This window comes from Panthera tigris, chromosome A2 (genome assembly GCF_018350195.1).
Source record: "Panthera tigris isolate Pti1 chromosome A2, P.tigris_Pti1_mat1.1, whole genome shotgun sequence".
NCBI classification, from domain to species: domain Eukaryota; kingdom Metazoa; phylum Chordata; class Mammalia; order Carnivora; family Felidae; genus Panthera; species Panthera tigris.
In genome coordinates this window covers 27,239,710-27,255,453 of record NC_056661.1, presented here as the reverse complement: position 1 = coordinate 27,255,453, position 15,744 = coordinate 27,239,710, and the positions used below count along the sequence as shown (strand labels likewise).

At 38.4% G+C, this 15,744-nt stretch overlaps 1 long non-coding RNA gene across 5 annotated transcripts in view; it reads right to left on the bottom strand.

Moving 5' to 3' along the window:
- The window catches only part of LOC122236683, a 162,035-nt gene that overhangs the window by 34,122 nt on the left and 112,169 nt on the right, over nt 1-15,744 (bottom strand). The window lies entirely within an intron of this gene.

Genomic DNA, 15,744 nt, shown 5'->3' with positions numbered 1-15,744 from the left:
CCCAGAGCATTGGTTTTCTCGTCTGCAAAATGAAGATAACTCACTAAAATGCCTATTCGTTAAGGCTGCTACATGCATTGGTTGTAATGCAAGTGAGAAAAACCAACTGGAACTAGAGAGCAAAAGGGGTGTTCTCTTACAAAAACAAAATTGATGTTCCTAAGAAATAGGATGTCTGTGGACGTTACTGTGCCAACAGTGAAGGGGAGCACTGTTATAATTAGTTGGATAAACCAGATTATGCTGTTACCCTACATGGAAACCAAGGTCAGGAATGAAGCCAGTTCTCAAGAAAGGTTCACATTGGACCCAGGATGCTTCCAGGAATTCATACAATGCTGTCTCCTAATCCTTTGTTTCTGTTTCTCTCTGTGAATCTGCATCATTTGAAGGCTACCTCGTTTTGCTCCAGGCTGCACAACAAAAGACTACTTCACTAGTTCCTGAGTATAGATGCTACATGCCCAGCCACATGCAGACAGTCTCCCTGATTTCTGTTGATCTCAATTCCATTTTAGAAGAAAAGGATTCTACTTGGTCCACCTTGGGTAAAATGGTACCCAAGCTTAGTTTAATGAGATTGGACCAGATGTCGCATTACACAGGATGGCTGCTGAAGAAGGAGATCCATTGCTTTTGACAGTAAGGTTAAAGGGACACTAGTGACCTGCAAAGATACCCCAAAAGGTATTCACAACAGGAATAGGCTGGCAGGGAGCAGAGTTTGAACAAAGATAACTAGAAAGCTTACTCAATGAGAGAGCTTTATAAAATGGATACAAAATGACTTTCCAATTTTCATCCACATGAGCCACCTGTTCTGAATGGGACAATGCAATTGGTAATCTGAATGCCAAATTTTTTACCACTGACATCTTGACATTCAAGGTCTATTTGGCAGCCCAAACCTGGAGAGTTACAGTGTACACTTCTGCTCCACCCTTCAGATACAACCAGGGATGCTCTGCCAGCCTGGAGAGTCCTCCTCACCACCCTGGATGAGAGTGAGGAGCTTCATGGTCTGTTCTGGGACCACCTTACACTGATTACAGGAAACGTCTCATTTCAGACACCAGATGACTCAGCTTCACTCAGACACTTTTTGACTAAAGGCCCCCATATCTCATGCATGTGAAAGGGAAAATAAAACAAGAAGCAAAACTCTAATGCTTTCTAGTTGCAGAGTTGATCATTAGGCCTGGCATAAGCCTTCTGTTCTTTAATGAGTTGGTTTATAATGCAATACAAATACAGTTGCTTGGGGGTGGAGGGAGCTAATGGTCTCTCTCATTACTAAGGAATCCTAAGCAAGGCTACATCTCACAAACCTAAAGGCTCTTTCATAAACTGCATGTTCTCAGCTCTTACCCTAGGGCTTTCATAAATGTTCTGGAATGACTGTCAAGACCAGAACTGACCCTTATCAGAGTCATGAGTACATCAAACATGCAGTCAAGAAACTTTGGAAGACAACACAAAAGGTCAGCAGTTCAAGTGGGTGAAGGCACAGGTAAATTATCAGGGGTTTACCAATCCAGATGAGGCCATGAGGTATAAAAAGAATAGCAGGAGCCTTACCATCACCTTCTCTATGACCTCACTCTGATTGAGGTGGACCTACCTCACCAAGGAGCTCCTTATACAGAGCAGCATATCCTGCAAAGGAAAAACAAAAACAAAAACAAAAACAAAAGCAAAAACATAAAACCAAGTAGTCCAACCAGAAAGTTAGTCTTGACATCAGAAGGGATATGTGGAGGAATGCAGAAGAGGTAAAGCTATCAGTCAGTCCCAACACTGTGTCCTTTATTAACACCTGGGACATTACTGGCAAATCATTGTTAAATAAGAAGTGAAACATTAGCTGGGCATCCCATCCAATTTCATGGTCTAAAATTTCAAGGCTTTCTCCCAGACCAGAAAACAATAATAAAGTACAAATCTCCTTAGTCCTTCAAAATATCACTTTGCAAGTTCTTAATTTTAAAGGCATCCTTGGTTACCCATGCTTTTAATATACTTTGTCAGGACCAAGTCCTCACTCCACAAAGCGCAGCATTATGAGTGGGCAGCTTTACCACCACATAGGGGTTCTTCTGGGAATTTCTGCTTTCAACTCTACATTTCTCTTCATGGCTCCTGTATGCTCTTGCTTTGTGTCGATCTCTTTTAAGATACAAAGTTTCTCATCTTTGTTTCTCTTCTGCTTTCTCCTTCCCCTCTGCAGTCTGCCCCCCCACCACCCTCCCACCCCCACCCCCAGGTCTCTGTCTAAATAATTCACATATCACATGCCAGTCACATGCAAAGACTAAGGAACAGATTCTAAATTTAAATATAAAATTCACAGAAGAGCAAGCTTGATTGGCCCTACCTGGAATAAATGGTCAAACATGGCTCTAGGTAACCCACCTCCATGAGTGTCAAAGAAGGGGTAATTGTGGGCAAAGGGCAGTAATCATGAATTATGCAAGACCTTGTAAGATGTGTCTACTATAGTTAGGTACCTCTTAAAAGGGTGTTGAATGGAATAGAAGTCAGAAAATTGGGATAAATAATTTATATTTAATTGTAAATTGTACTTTCTTCTTGAGGGCACCTAAATGTAAGAAACAGAATAATTATAACAGCATTTTCATAAATTAAGTAGTATTAGGCTTAACCCAAGTCACGGCTGGGTGCCCAGCACAGCAGGGGTTTAATAAAGGCTTCTTAACTGTCTAGAACTCTGTCGAACTTAATTTAGCTTGATTTAGCATTTTCTATATGCAAAGTGCTTGACAACATTGTTATTTCCTGATATTTGCAGTCTTCCTAGAAACCTGATATTATACAAAGCTATTTCTGTATTCTATAAATGAGAAGATACTGTTGCCCAAAGAGACCCATTTATTTGGGGGAGGGGGAGAACCGGAAGTGATAGTCGTTAAGGACTTTGACTGGGTGTCCAGATCTTGGCTCTTCCACTCACTAACTCTATGAGCTTGGTCAAGATGGATAATCTCTTTGAGCTTCACCTTCCTATGTCGTAAACCAATGCAATGGAATCTACTATGCCAAAGTTTTAGGAGGATTAATTGAGGGCTTTGGTCATAGAAAGTGGTCAATATGTTAGTGTTCCAAGTAACTGTAATAGCTATTGTTGCACAAAATTTTACAGGGTGTTAGGACACACTTTTTTTCTAAAGAAGAGTCCCAGGAATTCCGTGACCCAAAGGGTTTAAGAGCTCATGATGCTGTTTGCCTGATAGCTCTCAGTCATTGGTACTCTGCTCAAGTCCTTTTTTTCCCCCCCTTGAGTTCCCAAGTTTACCCTTTATCACAGGTGTAGGCCTATGGGATCCTCCTTTTTAAGGGATAGGCCAGCCTCTGGAATATTGACTTAAAGGGCTGGAGGAGTAATCACCTGAGATAATTACCTTGCTGCTCCTATCTGAAGAGCAGCAAAGCAAAGGGTCAGTTATATTGAAGCCATACAAATTGTCCACGTAAGATAGAGCATGGAAGCATTGTGTGAGCACTTGAACAGGTTCAAAAGAAGGCCAAGCATGAGAAGGCCCAGTGCCCAGAATGGCACTGGAGTGTTGGAGCATGGTGTGTACACTCTGGAGGCAGCGGTCAGCAGTGTGGAGTGGGGGGGTCTGGGAGGAAGAGAGCTAGCATTAAAGGCACCAAGTAGGGGCAGAGGCCAATATGCAAATGTACTACCAGTCTTAACAGTGACTAGGGAGACATGCCCTGGTGATTATTGTACTCATATGCTAATTATTATAGCATTGGTCATGTGGTGATTGGCTCTGTCACCACTAACTGGAAGAACTCAAAGCTGTTGTCCTACTAATGTGGTTCATGGTTCTATCTTCAGAGAAGATAAGTTAAATCAGACCACAGAGTCAGTGTTGATATATGCATGTTGGATAAAATCCTTGACTTCATCATTAGCCATGGGTGCAGATCCACCTTGGATTCACCTGCATACCATCTTTTCATTCACCTATCACTTCATTTATTCCACCAACATTTTTGAGCAGATCCCAATGAGACCTGAATTATCTTGGCCCTATAGTTTAGAGGGAGAAATAGCTAAGTACACCACGTATGCAAATAGTGGGCCTTTCATGCAACTTAAATATGCCCACTGATTTGGGAAATAAAGAGAAAAAATATAGGGAAAAGTGCAACAAAAATACAGAAAAGTTGGCAAATTCAACCCATGTCTCTTTTATCTGTGCTGTCAGGGCTAGAAACTCTTGACTGAGCTACAGAGGGTCAACAGATGGCTAAAACATCAACCAGAGAAGCAAGTTCAGCTTGGACTCAGCTCATTTGGATTCTAGGTCAGCCATCAGTCAGGAAACCTGTACCCACAGGTCGGTGGAAACACACAGGGGTTGATGTGAGTGCCCTTCAACATTAAGACCTGATTGTTCCTGTCGTTGAGATTGGCAGCATGGAGGGAAAGGGCAATGGTGCACCTTCAAGCTGGAGAGGACATGAAAGCAGCCCATGGTTACACAGCCCCTAGTCAGAAAGAAACAAATGTGTCCTACAAGGGTCTGATGTTCACAGGAAATTGCTGCCTTGGGAAACAGCTCCCAAGCAGAGGTTCTCATATCTGGCAAAGTTTACATAGCTAAATCCCAGATGTAAATACCTGACCAAAGGCATCTATTAACCAGATTATCAGCACTGGACAGTGGTCTTGTGATCTCCTGTCCTGGGAGAAAAGGTAATTGAAGAAAAACACTGCTGTTCTGCAAGTTTTCTGTTTCTTAAGCACCACCCAAGTAAGAAACCACTAAGAAACTCTCAATTACACAAATGTGAGGTAAAATTGATGCCTCTTCTCAGGAAGGAAGGAAACAACCAGTCAGCAAGAATATGGCAGGGAAGGGGCACCTGGGTGACTCTGTCAGGTAAGCATTCGACTTTGGCTCAGGTCAACACCTCACATTTCCTAAGTTTAAGCCCCACATCGGGCTCACTGCTGTCAGCTCAGAGTCCCCGGAGCCTGCTTCGGATTCTGTATCTCCCTCTGTCTCTCTGCCCCTCCCCCTCATGTTCTGTCTCTCTCTTTCAAAAATAAGTAAATGTTTAAAAAAAAAAAAAGGGAGTACAATTTAAAAAAAAAGAATAGAGCGGAGAAGATTTATTCAGCATATACCTTGTTCCAAGGCATTGTGTCCTATAGCCCAGGCACTGTGTGGGATGAAGATTTTGCCATGACAAATTTTATTAAAAGAATAGATAAACAAGGATGCCTTTAAAATTAAGAACTGGCAAAGTGATATTGTGAGGGACTAAGGAGACCTGTACTTTATCATTCTTGTCTATTCTGAGAGAAAGTGATATAATTTTAGACCATGTTATTGAAAGGAATTCCCAGGTGTTCATTCATTTCTTATTTAGCACCACTGCCAATTAGACCTTAGATGTTGCTCATCACTAACACGCATAGAAGCTTTCAGATTTGCCTCTTTAGACATAGTGCCTTGCACCTGATATGCTAGCATTCCATGAGGCATACCATTTCCCTCCTCTCAAACCAGACCTCAAGGAGATTCCTTTACTATTCCAAATCCTCAGGAAAGATTAAACAGGAAGAAAATGTAGGAAAAATCTAAATCAGTCCCAGTTTGCTTCACAGGAAGAATGAAGACAGTAGTTTGCACCATGGTGTTTCTTTTCACGTGGTAAAAGGATACGTCATTCTCTGTTTAATTAATTACAGGCCATTTGAAACATATTGCCAATAAAACAGTGTGTACTAGTGGGAAAAGAAATGAGATGAAAAAATATGCCTGTCCCATTATTCATTTGTATTGATCTAGATGTACAACCCTATGCATCACAATTTGACAAAAGGTTAAATATTAACAGAAGAATCATTAATCTAACAAAACAAATTAACAACACAATAGTTCTCCCCTTGGCTTTATGTATATCACGGGGCTCTCCATGGACTGAGGAACCCTTCAGACTGATGCTTAGTACCTCTTTTTGCAAATCTGACAAAGAGCTGGACTGGATAGAAGCTAAGTTGTTCTTGTTAATTGCAAAGTCGTTACTGTAAAGATGGAGGACCTTCGCCATAAAGTGCCAGCCGTACCAACCGCAGAGGCCCCTTACAAATGAAAACATACCAAATATTATATAGCATGGGGCCTGGCACAAAGTTTTAAAGATTACTTGTAAGGTATGTTAGGCACAATAGTGTCTTTTGGGAGCAAATGAACATTTCAATAAATGTTAGCAGTTTCTCAAATTTTACTTTTGTACACTTTTCTTCTGTTGAATTATGTTTTTTTATAAATTTTAAACATTTATTTGTGCCCTTATATCCTTCCTTCCCACCATCCTTCAGTCCATGAGTCCATCCATGTATCCAACTTACATTCATCTATGCACTCACCCATGCACCCATCTATGCATTCATCCACGCCCTCATCCCCGAACCCATCCATGCACTTACCCATGCACCCATCTATGCATTCATCCATGCATTCAACCCCGAACCCATCTTTGTACTCGTCCATGTGCCCATTTACATATCCAACCATTTATCCATCTACACACCCAAACATGCATCTATCTATGCAACCATGCATTCACCCATGCTTCCATCCCTGCATCAACCCATGCATGCATATATTCATTTATTAGCTTGGTATTGGTGAGAATAAAAGTTTTAGACATTTTGGATTTGGGAAAAATGGGGAAGCTGAAGCCTGAAGATATTAAGTGATTTGCCCAAGCCATTCAGCCAAAGTTCGGTCTAAAATAGAACCTGTGATTAAATCTTCCAGGGGTTCCTGATGTTTTTCTTACTTACAGCTAATAAATAAATAAATAAATAAAACCAAGATTATGGGTATTTACTGATGATCACAATATTTTGATAAATCACTAAGTAAATTAAGTTCCCTCTAAAAACTGAAAGAGAAATAGAAGTCTGAATTTCAAATAAAATATAAGGGAGACATGACCGCTATAAAAATTATAGTCTGAAAGTTTATAGTAGAAAAGAGTATGATCATTTTCCATAAAAATCTTTCATTGAAATAACTAAACTCATTTGTCTGAAGAGAAGAGAGATGACACTTCACCTTTACTAAGTCATGCAAAACAGCCCTAATCAATCCCAAAGACACTTCACTGTGCAAATTTATTACATTTTCCAATGATTCTATGGATCTTATTTTATATTGTCCTTAAAATTATTGCCCATATCAACCAAAATTGGATATGCCACACATAAATGCACAAACACCTACACACCAACACTCAGAAGCGAAGATTAGATTATCTGAAGAATACTTTGGGTGATCAAATTTAAAGGGCCACTCCTCACCTAGATTTGGCTGCACAATTTTGTAATAATCTTCTTATAATACCTAAATGATTAGAAACTATATTATTTATCAATACACAATTTTTGTAAAGTTAGTGGTCTCTCACCCATCATTTAAACAGTTCCTAAGAATCCCCTTCGTCCAAAGTCTTCCAAGGAGGAGAGGATGATTTTCTCTGGCTTCATCTTTCCTAGATGTGAAACATACCCATGGCTAATCTTTTCTCTCTATACCCTTAAACATGCATTGACCTTCAATGTGAAATGTTGCTCAGTGGGTCTCTGTATTTCTGGGCAGGGGTCCAACTTCATTTATATCAACTCTGTAGGACCTTAAAGCCTTCAGGAAAGGAACTAACTAATGTGCAGATGATGGAGAAACAGAATTCCAGGCAATCAGTAGTATGGCAAAAGCTATCACTTTTATTTTTAAATCAAAAGTAAAGAAACTGAAGTAGTATGGAACAGTGAACGGATGCCCAAGGAATCACAAACGATTACAAAGGAGATTTAAAAAAAAATTTTTTTTTAAGGCATTTTAGAGGAGAAAACCAGTTCAATTTTCAAACCCTGTATATTGGAGGGGAAAGTTTTATCAGAATCTGGGTGTTCTGATAGGTATTTTCCAGTCTCTAATTTATAGAGGCCCATTTTTTGCTTGCCTTTTTACTCTATGCAGCTCCAGCCAACTTCAAAGATTGATGAAATCTGAGAGTGGTATTAGATTTAACACCATTTCAAGATGAGCTTTAAGCTGAGTGAGAATGAGTTGGACAGGGAAGGAAATAGAAAGGAAAAGTTCAATAGATGAAGCTCTTGGCCTTAGAGCAAATTGAAATATTATTATTGCAATCCCTTCCAGAAATCACTGGGGTGGTCCATGATGCTAAAAGATCATGCTGTTTCCCAGGGTGGTGTCTGAATAAAGATATTATGGGGTGAAATGGATTATAAATTTGTATGTCAAACAAAATGAGAAATTCCCTAAAATCAGTGCCATATTAAGAGACTTCTCCCTGTTTACCATGCATGGAATATTTGGGCTGTGCTAAGCAGAGAACCAGATACATTGGGTCAGCCTCTCAACAGTTATTTCCTTCAAGAAGCTAAGTTCCATAGTATGAGGGACCAGCTGTAGAATACTGATACAGTTTAATGATTTCTCATTTTGCCTCAGGGGCATCATCAAAATCTTCTTGTTCTGATGCTATCAGAAACCAAGATTTTAAGTAGCTAAACAAAATCTCCATAAAATGAGAGGTGCAAAGTAAGATTGAAAGTGATAAAATGTTTAGAAGCAGTGGCTGACAATTATTCTCAAAGCACAGAAAAGGAGTTAAAAATATGACATCTCTAGCGAGCCAAAAATTTATGTCCAATATAAATTCTTTTGGATATGTGGATGCTTAGATACCATTATGGTTAATACTCAAGTAGTAATACCACACCATTCTTCTTAGCTTTATGTCTGGACAATAACAAAGGACATATTAACACAAATGGCCTTTTTAAGTTCCTAAGTGGTAACATTAAGGTTACAACGTAGGCTTCTTAACACACATTTTAAATATAATTTGTTACATCATGTCGTTGAAAATTATGGGCTATATGGAGTCCATAGGCCTCAGTTGGCACACTGACTTTGCTATAAGTCTGTTGTGTAATTTACTTAACCTTTCAGTGTCTCTATTTCCTCAACCATAAAATGGGGATAATAGTCACTATTTCATGGAACCATTGTGAAGATTAGAGATAATAAATACATTATAGTATAGTATAGAGTCACATGATAGGCTTTCATAAATAGTTATTACTATCATTGTCATGAGTTGAATCTTCAAATCTTTCCTAAATTTTCTCATCATAAAACCAAGGTTTTAAATAATTCTGAAAGTTCTACGTGAATTCTTAATTTTTTCTTCTATTTTCCAATAAACCATCAAGATGGAGAAGGTCTCCTAGCCAAGATGTTTCCTCCTCCATCTCTTAGTATTTATCTGTTAAAGATCCTGGGCCATTTGACCGGTGGGGGTTTCCCACTGTCTGGGATTTGTTGTTTACACACTTATGGGCAACTGAACATGTTCCTCTGTCCTGAGTATTTCTCACAAGTTGACAGCCAAACCCAGATCAGGTTTGATCCCTTTAGCAAGACACAGGCTGGTAATGTGTTGTTTTACCCAAAGACACATTGTATTGCTCTGTTTTTGCTTTTTTTGTTTGTTTTAATGTTACTAGTAATTAATGCTCAAAGCCTGAATACCTCATGAATTTATAATAATATTTATAATTCAATCTGGGACTATAGGAATTTTACTTATAATTTTCCCAGATTACATCTGTATATATACATGAATCTCAGAATAACAATACTAACATCACCAATTATTATTCCTGAAAATAGTTACAACATTTTTTTTTACATGTCTTTCAATTTTCCTCCATTTTTGGTTGTACTATGTCTGCACTGTCAGATCATATAACCACTACTTAGCATAATCTCCCTTTTTCGTCACAGATATACAAGTTCATTTAATGTCCCATCCCAGTTTTTGCACTGATGTCTCTAGTCATTCTGGTGATCTGAAGCTAATTCTCTAGTAGATTTCTTTAAAAACAAACAAAAACCATGATGGGAAGATATCCTTACATATTACTTTTATCTGTGCCTTTTATACTAGAAGATTCTTTTTGGTAGACATTAACTCTTCACTCACATCTTCTTTATTACATTTTCTTCTGTAATAAAGTGTTGCTATCAAAAAGTCTGATGAAATTGATTATTCTTTCTCTCCTAAGTCATGTGTTCCTTTTGCCTAGATGCCTCATATATTTGCCTTTCCTGTTTCTCTTAAAATCTAGACATTCTATTAGAATGTATCTGGCAGTTGGTTGATATTGAAAAGTGAGCCTTTTTAATATGCACTTTAATTTTTAGGGTTTTTGTTTGTTTGTTTGTTTTTTATGTTAGAGAGTGTGTGCATGCATGCATGCATACAAGCTGGGGAGGGGCAGAGGGAGAGAGAGAGACAGAAACCAAAGCAGGATACACACTGTCAGCTCGCACCTGATGCGGAGCTTTATCTCATGACCTTGGGATCCTGACCTGAGCCAAAATCAAGAGTCTGATGCTCAACCAACTGAGCCACCCAGGTGCCCCTCATTTTGTTGTTGTTGTTGTTGTCGTCATTGTTGTTTGTTTGGTTTTTTTTTTTTTTGACTCAAGAAAAAAAATATTCTTAATTATCCCTTTTAGTATTTGCTCTGCTCCCTTGCTGCAGTATCCTTTTTCAGGAACTCCTATTATCTATAGAGTTAAAACATTTTTTGCCTATCTTTGATATTTGTCAATCTCATATAAATCCTTTCTATCTCTTTGGGGTTTTTTAAATTATTTTTAAAAACATCCTTCTTTGCACCTACTATTTTTCTTAGATGTTATTTATTGTGTTTATTTATTCTTTTATTCCTTCTAGTATGGCCACTATTTCCAAATTCTTTAAATTTTTATTTCTAATTTTTAAACTGTCATCTACATTCAATTATTATTTTGATTGATGTTATATTTTCATGTCTTTTATCATTTTCTTAGTGTCTTTTAGATTGTTTTGAAATAAAATTTCACAATTTTAATCTGTTTTTTGAGCATATTCTGGCATGCTTTATCCTCTAGAAGAATATAATCTACTACTTATTTTCTTTTTTTTCTTATCACAACTTTGTGTGAGACTTAACCTGAATACTTTTCTTTTACTCATAATTAGTTTCTGTGAACTCAAATTGTGAAGTTCAGCTGGACTACTACTTAGTGTAGTATTATATAGTATTAAGTACTTTCATTTACTATTAAATGTTGTATTGAAAACATAGCGGTCTGCCTCTTTTTTTTTTTTTTTTTTTTTTTTTTTTAGATTTCCTATCTCTGTTCCTCATATTTTTATCTCTCCTGGTCAATTTTTATTCCATTCCCATCAATTTCTCCTTGATGCAGAGCCATATTCTGAAAGGACCCTGGGGGGTTAATTTTGAGAGTTCATACAGACAAGACTTCTCTCTTAGCTCCTTCATACCTAACAAGCACCCTCCTGTCATAGGATACAGCAAAATCAGTGCCAGTTTTAGCTGCCATTTTATTTTTTTTTTTAATTTTCTTTAACGTTTATTTTTGAGACAGAGAGAGACAGAGCATGAACAGGGGAGGGGCAGAGAAAGAGGGAGACACAGAATCGGAAGCAGGCTCCAAGCTCCGAGCCATCAGCCCAGAGCCCGACGCGGGCTTCGAACTCACAGACCGCGAGATCGTGACCTGAATCGAAGTCGGACGCTTAACGGACTGAGCCACCCAGGCGCCCCTTAGCTGCCTTTTTAAAATTGGCCTGACATGCATTTCAGTTAGTATCTGTTGGCTTTTTCAGGGTTTCTTTCTCTTGTTTTCAGGTCTGACAGATACCCCATTGCTTTCCACTGTTTTCTCTCGCGCAGATGGTAATACCTGCTTATATTCTGTGGGTTGGGGCACACCTCATCACCTCAATTTCTTCTGAAATCATGAATTTGGTTTTTCTAACTAATTTCTCCAATTATATGTGATGATTTAGGAAAATCCAAACATTTTACTGCTGCCACCTATCTTCCCCAAAGTTTTAACAAGTAATGATTATTTGATTTGGCCTACCATAAAGTAGGTTTTTGAGAGGAAGAAAGCAAATCCCAAAGAATGAATTTGGGTTTTTGCCTGGGTACTTTTTAAATTTGTTTTTCAGGATGGCACTGCATGTCCCTGAGTTTTAATGATATCAAAACTATATTGGGAGACCACAGGTGTGGCATCAATAAAAAAAAAAAAAAAAAAAAAAACTAAGGAAATATTTTTCATTTTGTAGTGATATTTTCAATTGATCCCCTAGGCTTCTCTGTTGTCTCAACTCTGTGTTCTACCTTAAACCTCAGTGGATGGAATGTTCTAAAGCACTTAGAATGCTCAGCCTGATCCACAGTGATAGGATTCTAAATGGACCATGGCCAGGGAATTACCAAACCCCGGGCACATCCTGTTGGCACTGAGTTCTGGACAGTCTGCTCTTGTTCTCAGCTAGAGGCAGAGGCTCTCTTAAACATTAATTTCCCTGTAACCTCACGTTGACTTACAAAGCACAGGTATGGTGAATTTCTTCATTGGAGAAAAAAGTTAATTTAGGGGAAAATAGGTACTACCAGATATTTCTGTATGTTTCATTGTAATGCAAAATCAGGCAAATACCTTAAGGGCAGAATTGAGATAAAAGCATCCTACTTATTTCAATGTTGTATATATTAAACTATTCTTCTCAGAACTCTTAAAGATTTATCATGTGTAATTAACATTAGCTGATTAAGATATTGTCAATGTATTTTTTTATTTTTATTTTTTAATATTTAGACAGAGAGCGTGAGCAAGGAAGGGCAGAGAGAGGGCGGAGAGGGGGACACAGAATCTGAAGCAGGCTGCAGGCTCTGAGCTGTCAGCACAGAGCCCTATATGGGGCTTGAATTTGTGAAATGCGATATCATGACCTCAGCCGAAGTTGGATGCTTAACTAACTAAGCCAACCAGGCATCCCCGTCAATAATTTTTAATAGTGGCTAAATAACATGAATCGATGTTGCCGATCTTTGTGGCTGGACATCAGCTTCTAGAATTCAATGTCTGCCATGTCCCTACCAGAGTAAAGGTACATGCCTTGCCATCTAGCTATAATTGTAATGCTGTCCATCAAAGAATTGAGTTTGGGTGGTGCCAAACAGAAGCAAAACCAAATTCTTTTGCCTTATTTAACAAACAAATCCCATCATGATAACAACTAGTTCCTGACAGTTAGGGATGATAAGAATTCTCATTGTTATGGTAGGGTGCTTAAGTCTTCTTGGATAGAAAGCAAAGATGAAATGTGTGTGTATATACAGAGAGAGAGAGAGAGAGAGAGAGAGCGCGCGCGCGCCATGTAGATACAGACATGTATACCTAGATATCTACCTATAGGAAATTGTTTCTCATTGCATACAATATAAGTATCATTTACTGAGAATCAAGGATCATCTGGAGTTGTATCTAAAGTTTCAAGAGAAAAAATAATTCTAAAATCTTTCCATCTTGAGACTCTCTTCTATGATATCTGCCTCTAGCATAGATCACTTCGATATAAGGCCTCTTCTCCCCCCACTCACTATCCATCCTTTGATCAGAGCACAATAGATTAGAATATATTGGAATTAAAGTGACCAACCATACCAAATATGAGATGATAAAACCGAAACAGGCTTCTGTCCTTCATATGTTCTCTTTGAGATGATTCTGGTTTGAGCTCATTTAGGTCTTTAAACAAGACCCCACAGATTTCCATGTTTCAACTTCTGCAGAAGTCAGAAAACCTACATTCATCTCCCATTCAACATCTGCTTTGCTGCCATTTCTGCTTTTTCCTACTAGTGAATGAGGCATGCCAAGGCACCATGATGGAGAGGTCACTTAATTTTCGTTTGTAAAGCCAAATCTCCTGTGCTCTCCATAATTACCAATCAATTTTACATAAATAGCAAAATTAAGCCCCATTATTCTCATTTACCACAAAATTAGAGGAATTAATTAAACATGGAAAAAGTGCCGATGCCTGCCAAATCACTACTTCCAGTAGATAGAAGCACATTCAGGAATGACACACAGGCAGGAAGAAAAATCATCACAGCATTCAGAAACAGAGTGAAGTAATGCAATTGAAAAGGTGTTGTTAGTGCTACAAGTCTGAAAGCACCAGACTTCCTCTGTTCCGGAGTTCCTCTCCCAAGGCTAGGACAAGGAAAAGAAACTCTTCCTCACCGAGATGGAACCAAGGCTAGAACAAGGAAAACACTCTTCCTTACCAAGATGGAACCCAGCATCTATCCAACGCTAGGTATGTCTGCTTTTCTGGTTGTTTTGGGAGGCCATGGTTCACCTTTGGTTTGTGTTTGAATAAACCCAGAGGAGAAGGCCAACTTAAGACATGCTTTCAAATCTAGATTTGTCTAAGGAATTCCACTCATGTGGTTGATACTAACGAGCTCAACAAAACTCCAGAAATTACATGACTAGAAACCCATAACTCTGTATGAGAGGTCAAACTGTGTTTAAGACGAAATTCATGGAATAAACGAGAAGCAGAGGAGGACTCACAATTTCAATAATGGGCTCAACAATGCTTGGATCTGTTAAAAACTTTAGAAGTTAAGAGGCAGAGAATGGTGAAGTGGTTTCATAAACTGGAAAAAAAGAGCCAAAAATGAAAGTGTTCTTCAAGAATTGCCTAAGAGTCTCTTGCAGTTACTCCCATTATGAAACAATGAAATATATACTATTCCTTAAATAAACCCACCAAAACAATACCCCTTTTAACTGTTGGGCTGTAGTAAAAAGATCTTCATATCTTCCTTAATGAGATTTTTATTGCTTGTGTAAATTTGTCTTGTGCTGAATTTTTGTCTTGGGAACTCTGAATTATGTTACCTTGAGTTGTTCATGGTAAGCATGCAAGCATCCACCCAATTTTTGCTGTGAAAATGGCTCCTTCTGGCAAAGTGAAAGCAATTGGAACTCAGTTTAATTAGCTGCCTTCTGTAAATATGCCATTATTCTTCTAGCTCTGCGCTAAAGTTATATTTACAAAGGGAACAGATAGCAATAATTATTTTGGGTTGTAGTTAGTCAGTATTAGTTAATGTCTGAGCATAATTGAGAGGAAATTAAGGTATTAAACAGAGGATAAATGAGTGTCTGTCAGAACAGAAATTTTACCTATATTTTCAGTCTGGATTGGACATTGAACCGCACAGAGAAGCAACAGGTTTCTCACCTGAAACCCATTTAGCAAGAAGCATGTGCAACTAGGTTATCCATTTCTGAATAATCTGATGGCAGGTTTTCTATTACAGATGTTCACTCCTGAACTTACTTTTCTTGGTGACTCAACAGGTTTTGAGCTACTCATGTTTCTTTGGACTCAGTGAAATCCAGGGAAGGCAAACACAGATTAATATCAGCCAGGGCCAAAAAAATAGAGGAAGAGGGTCTACTATTCCCAAAACACTTCATGTATTTCAGGGTCAAATGCCAATTGTGAATGAATTAGGTATTTTTCTGGCTTCCTTTAGATTACTCAGAGGTGGATATTTTTAAAACTTCACCCTAAGATTTATAACAGTCATGGGTGCAGGTAATTCTAACTCAGAAAGGTCCCACAACATCTCCTGGTGGGTATGATAGGGAACAGGTCAATTGGGGGAGCCTTCCTCAGAACCCAGACACTGGAAGACAATACCTATCCCCTCCCCATCAATTCTGTAGCTTGGAGAAAGGGAATCAAAATCATGAAGTGGGTTAA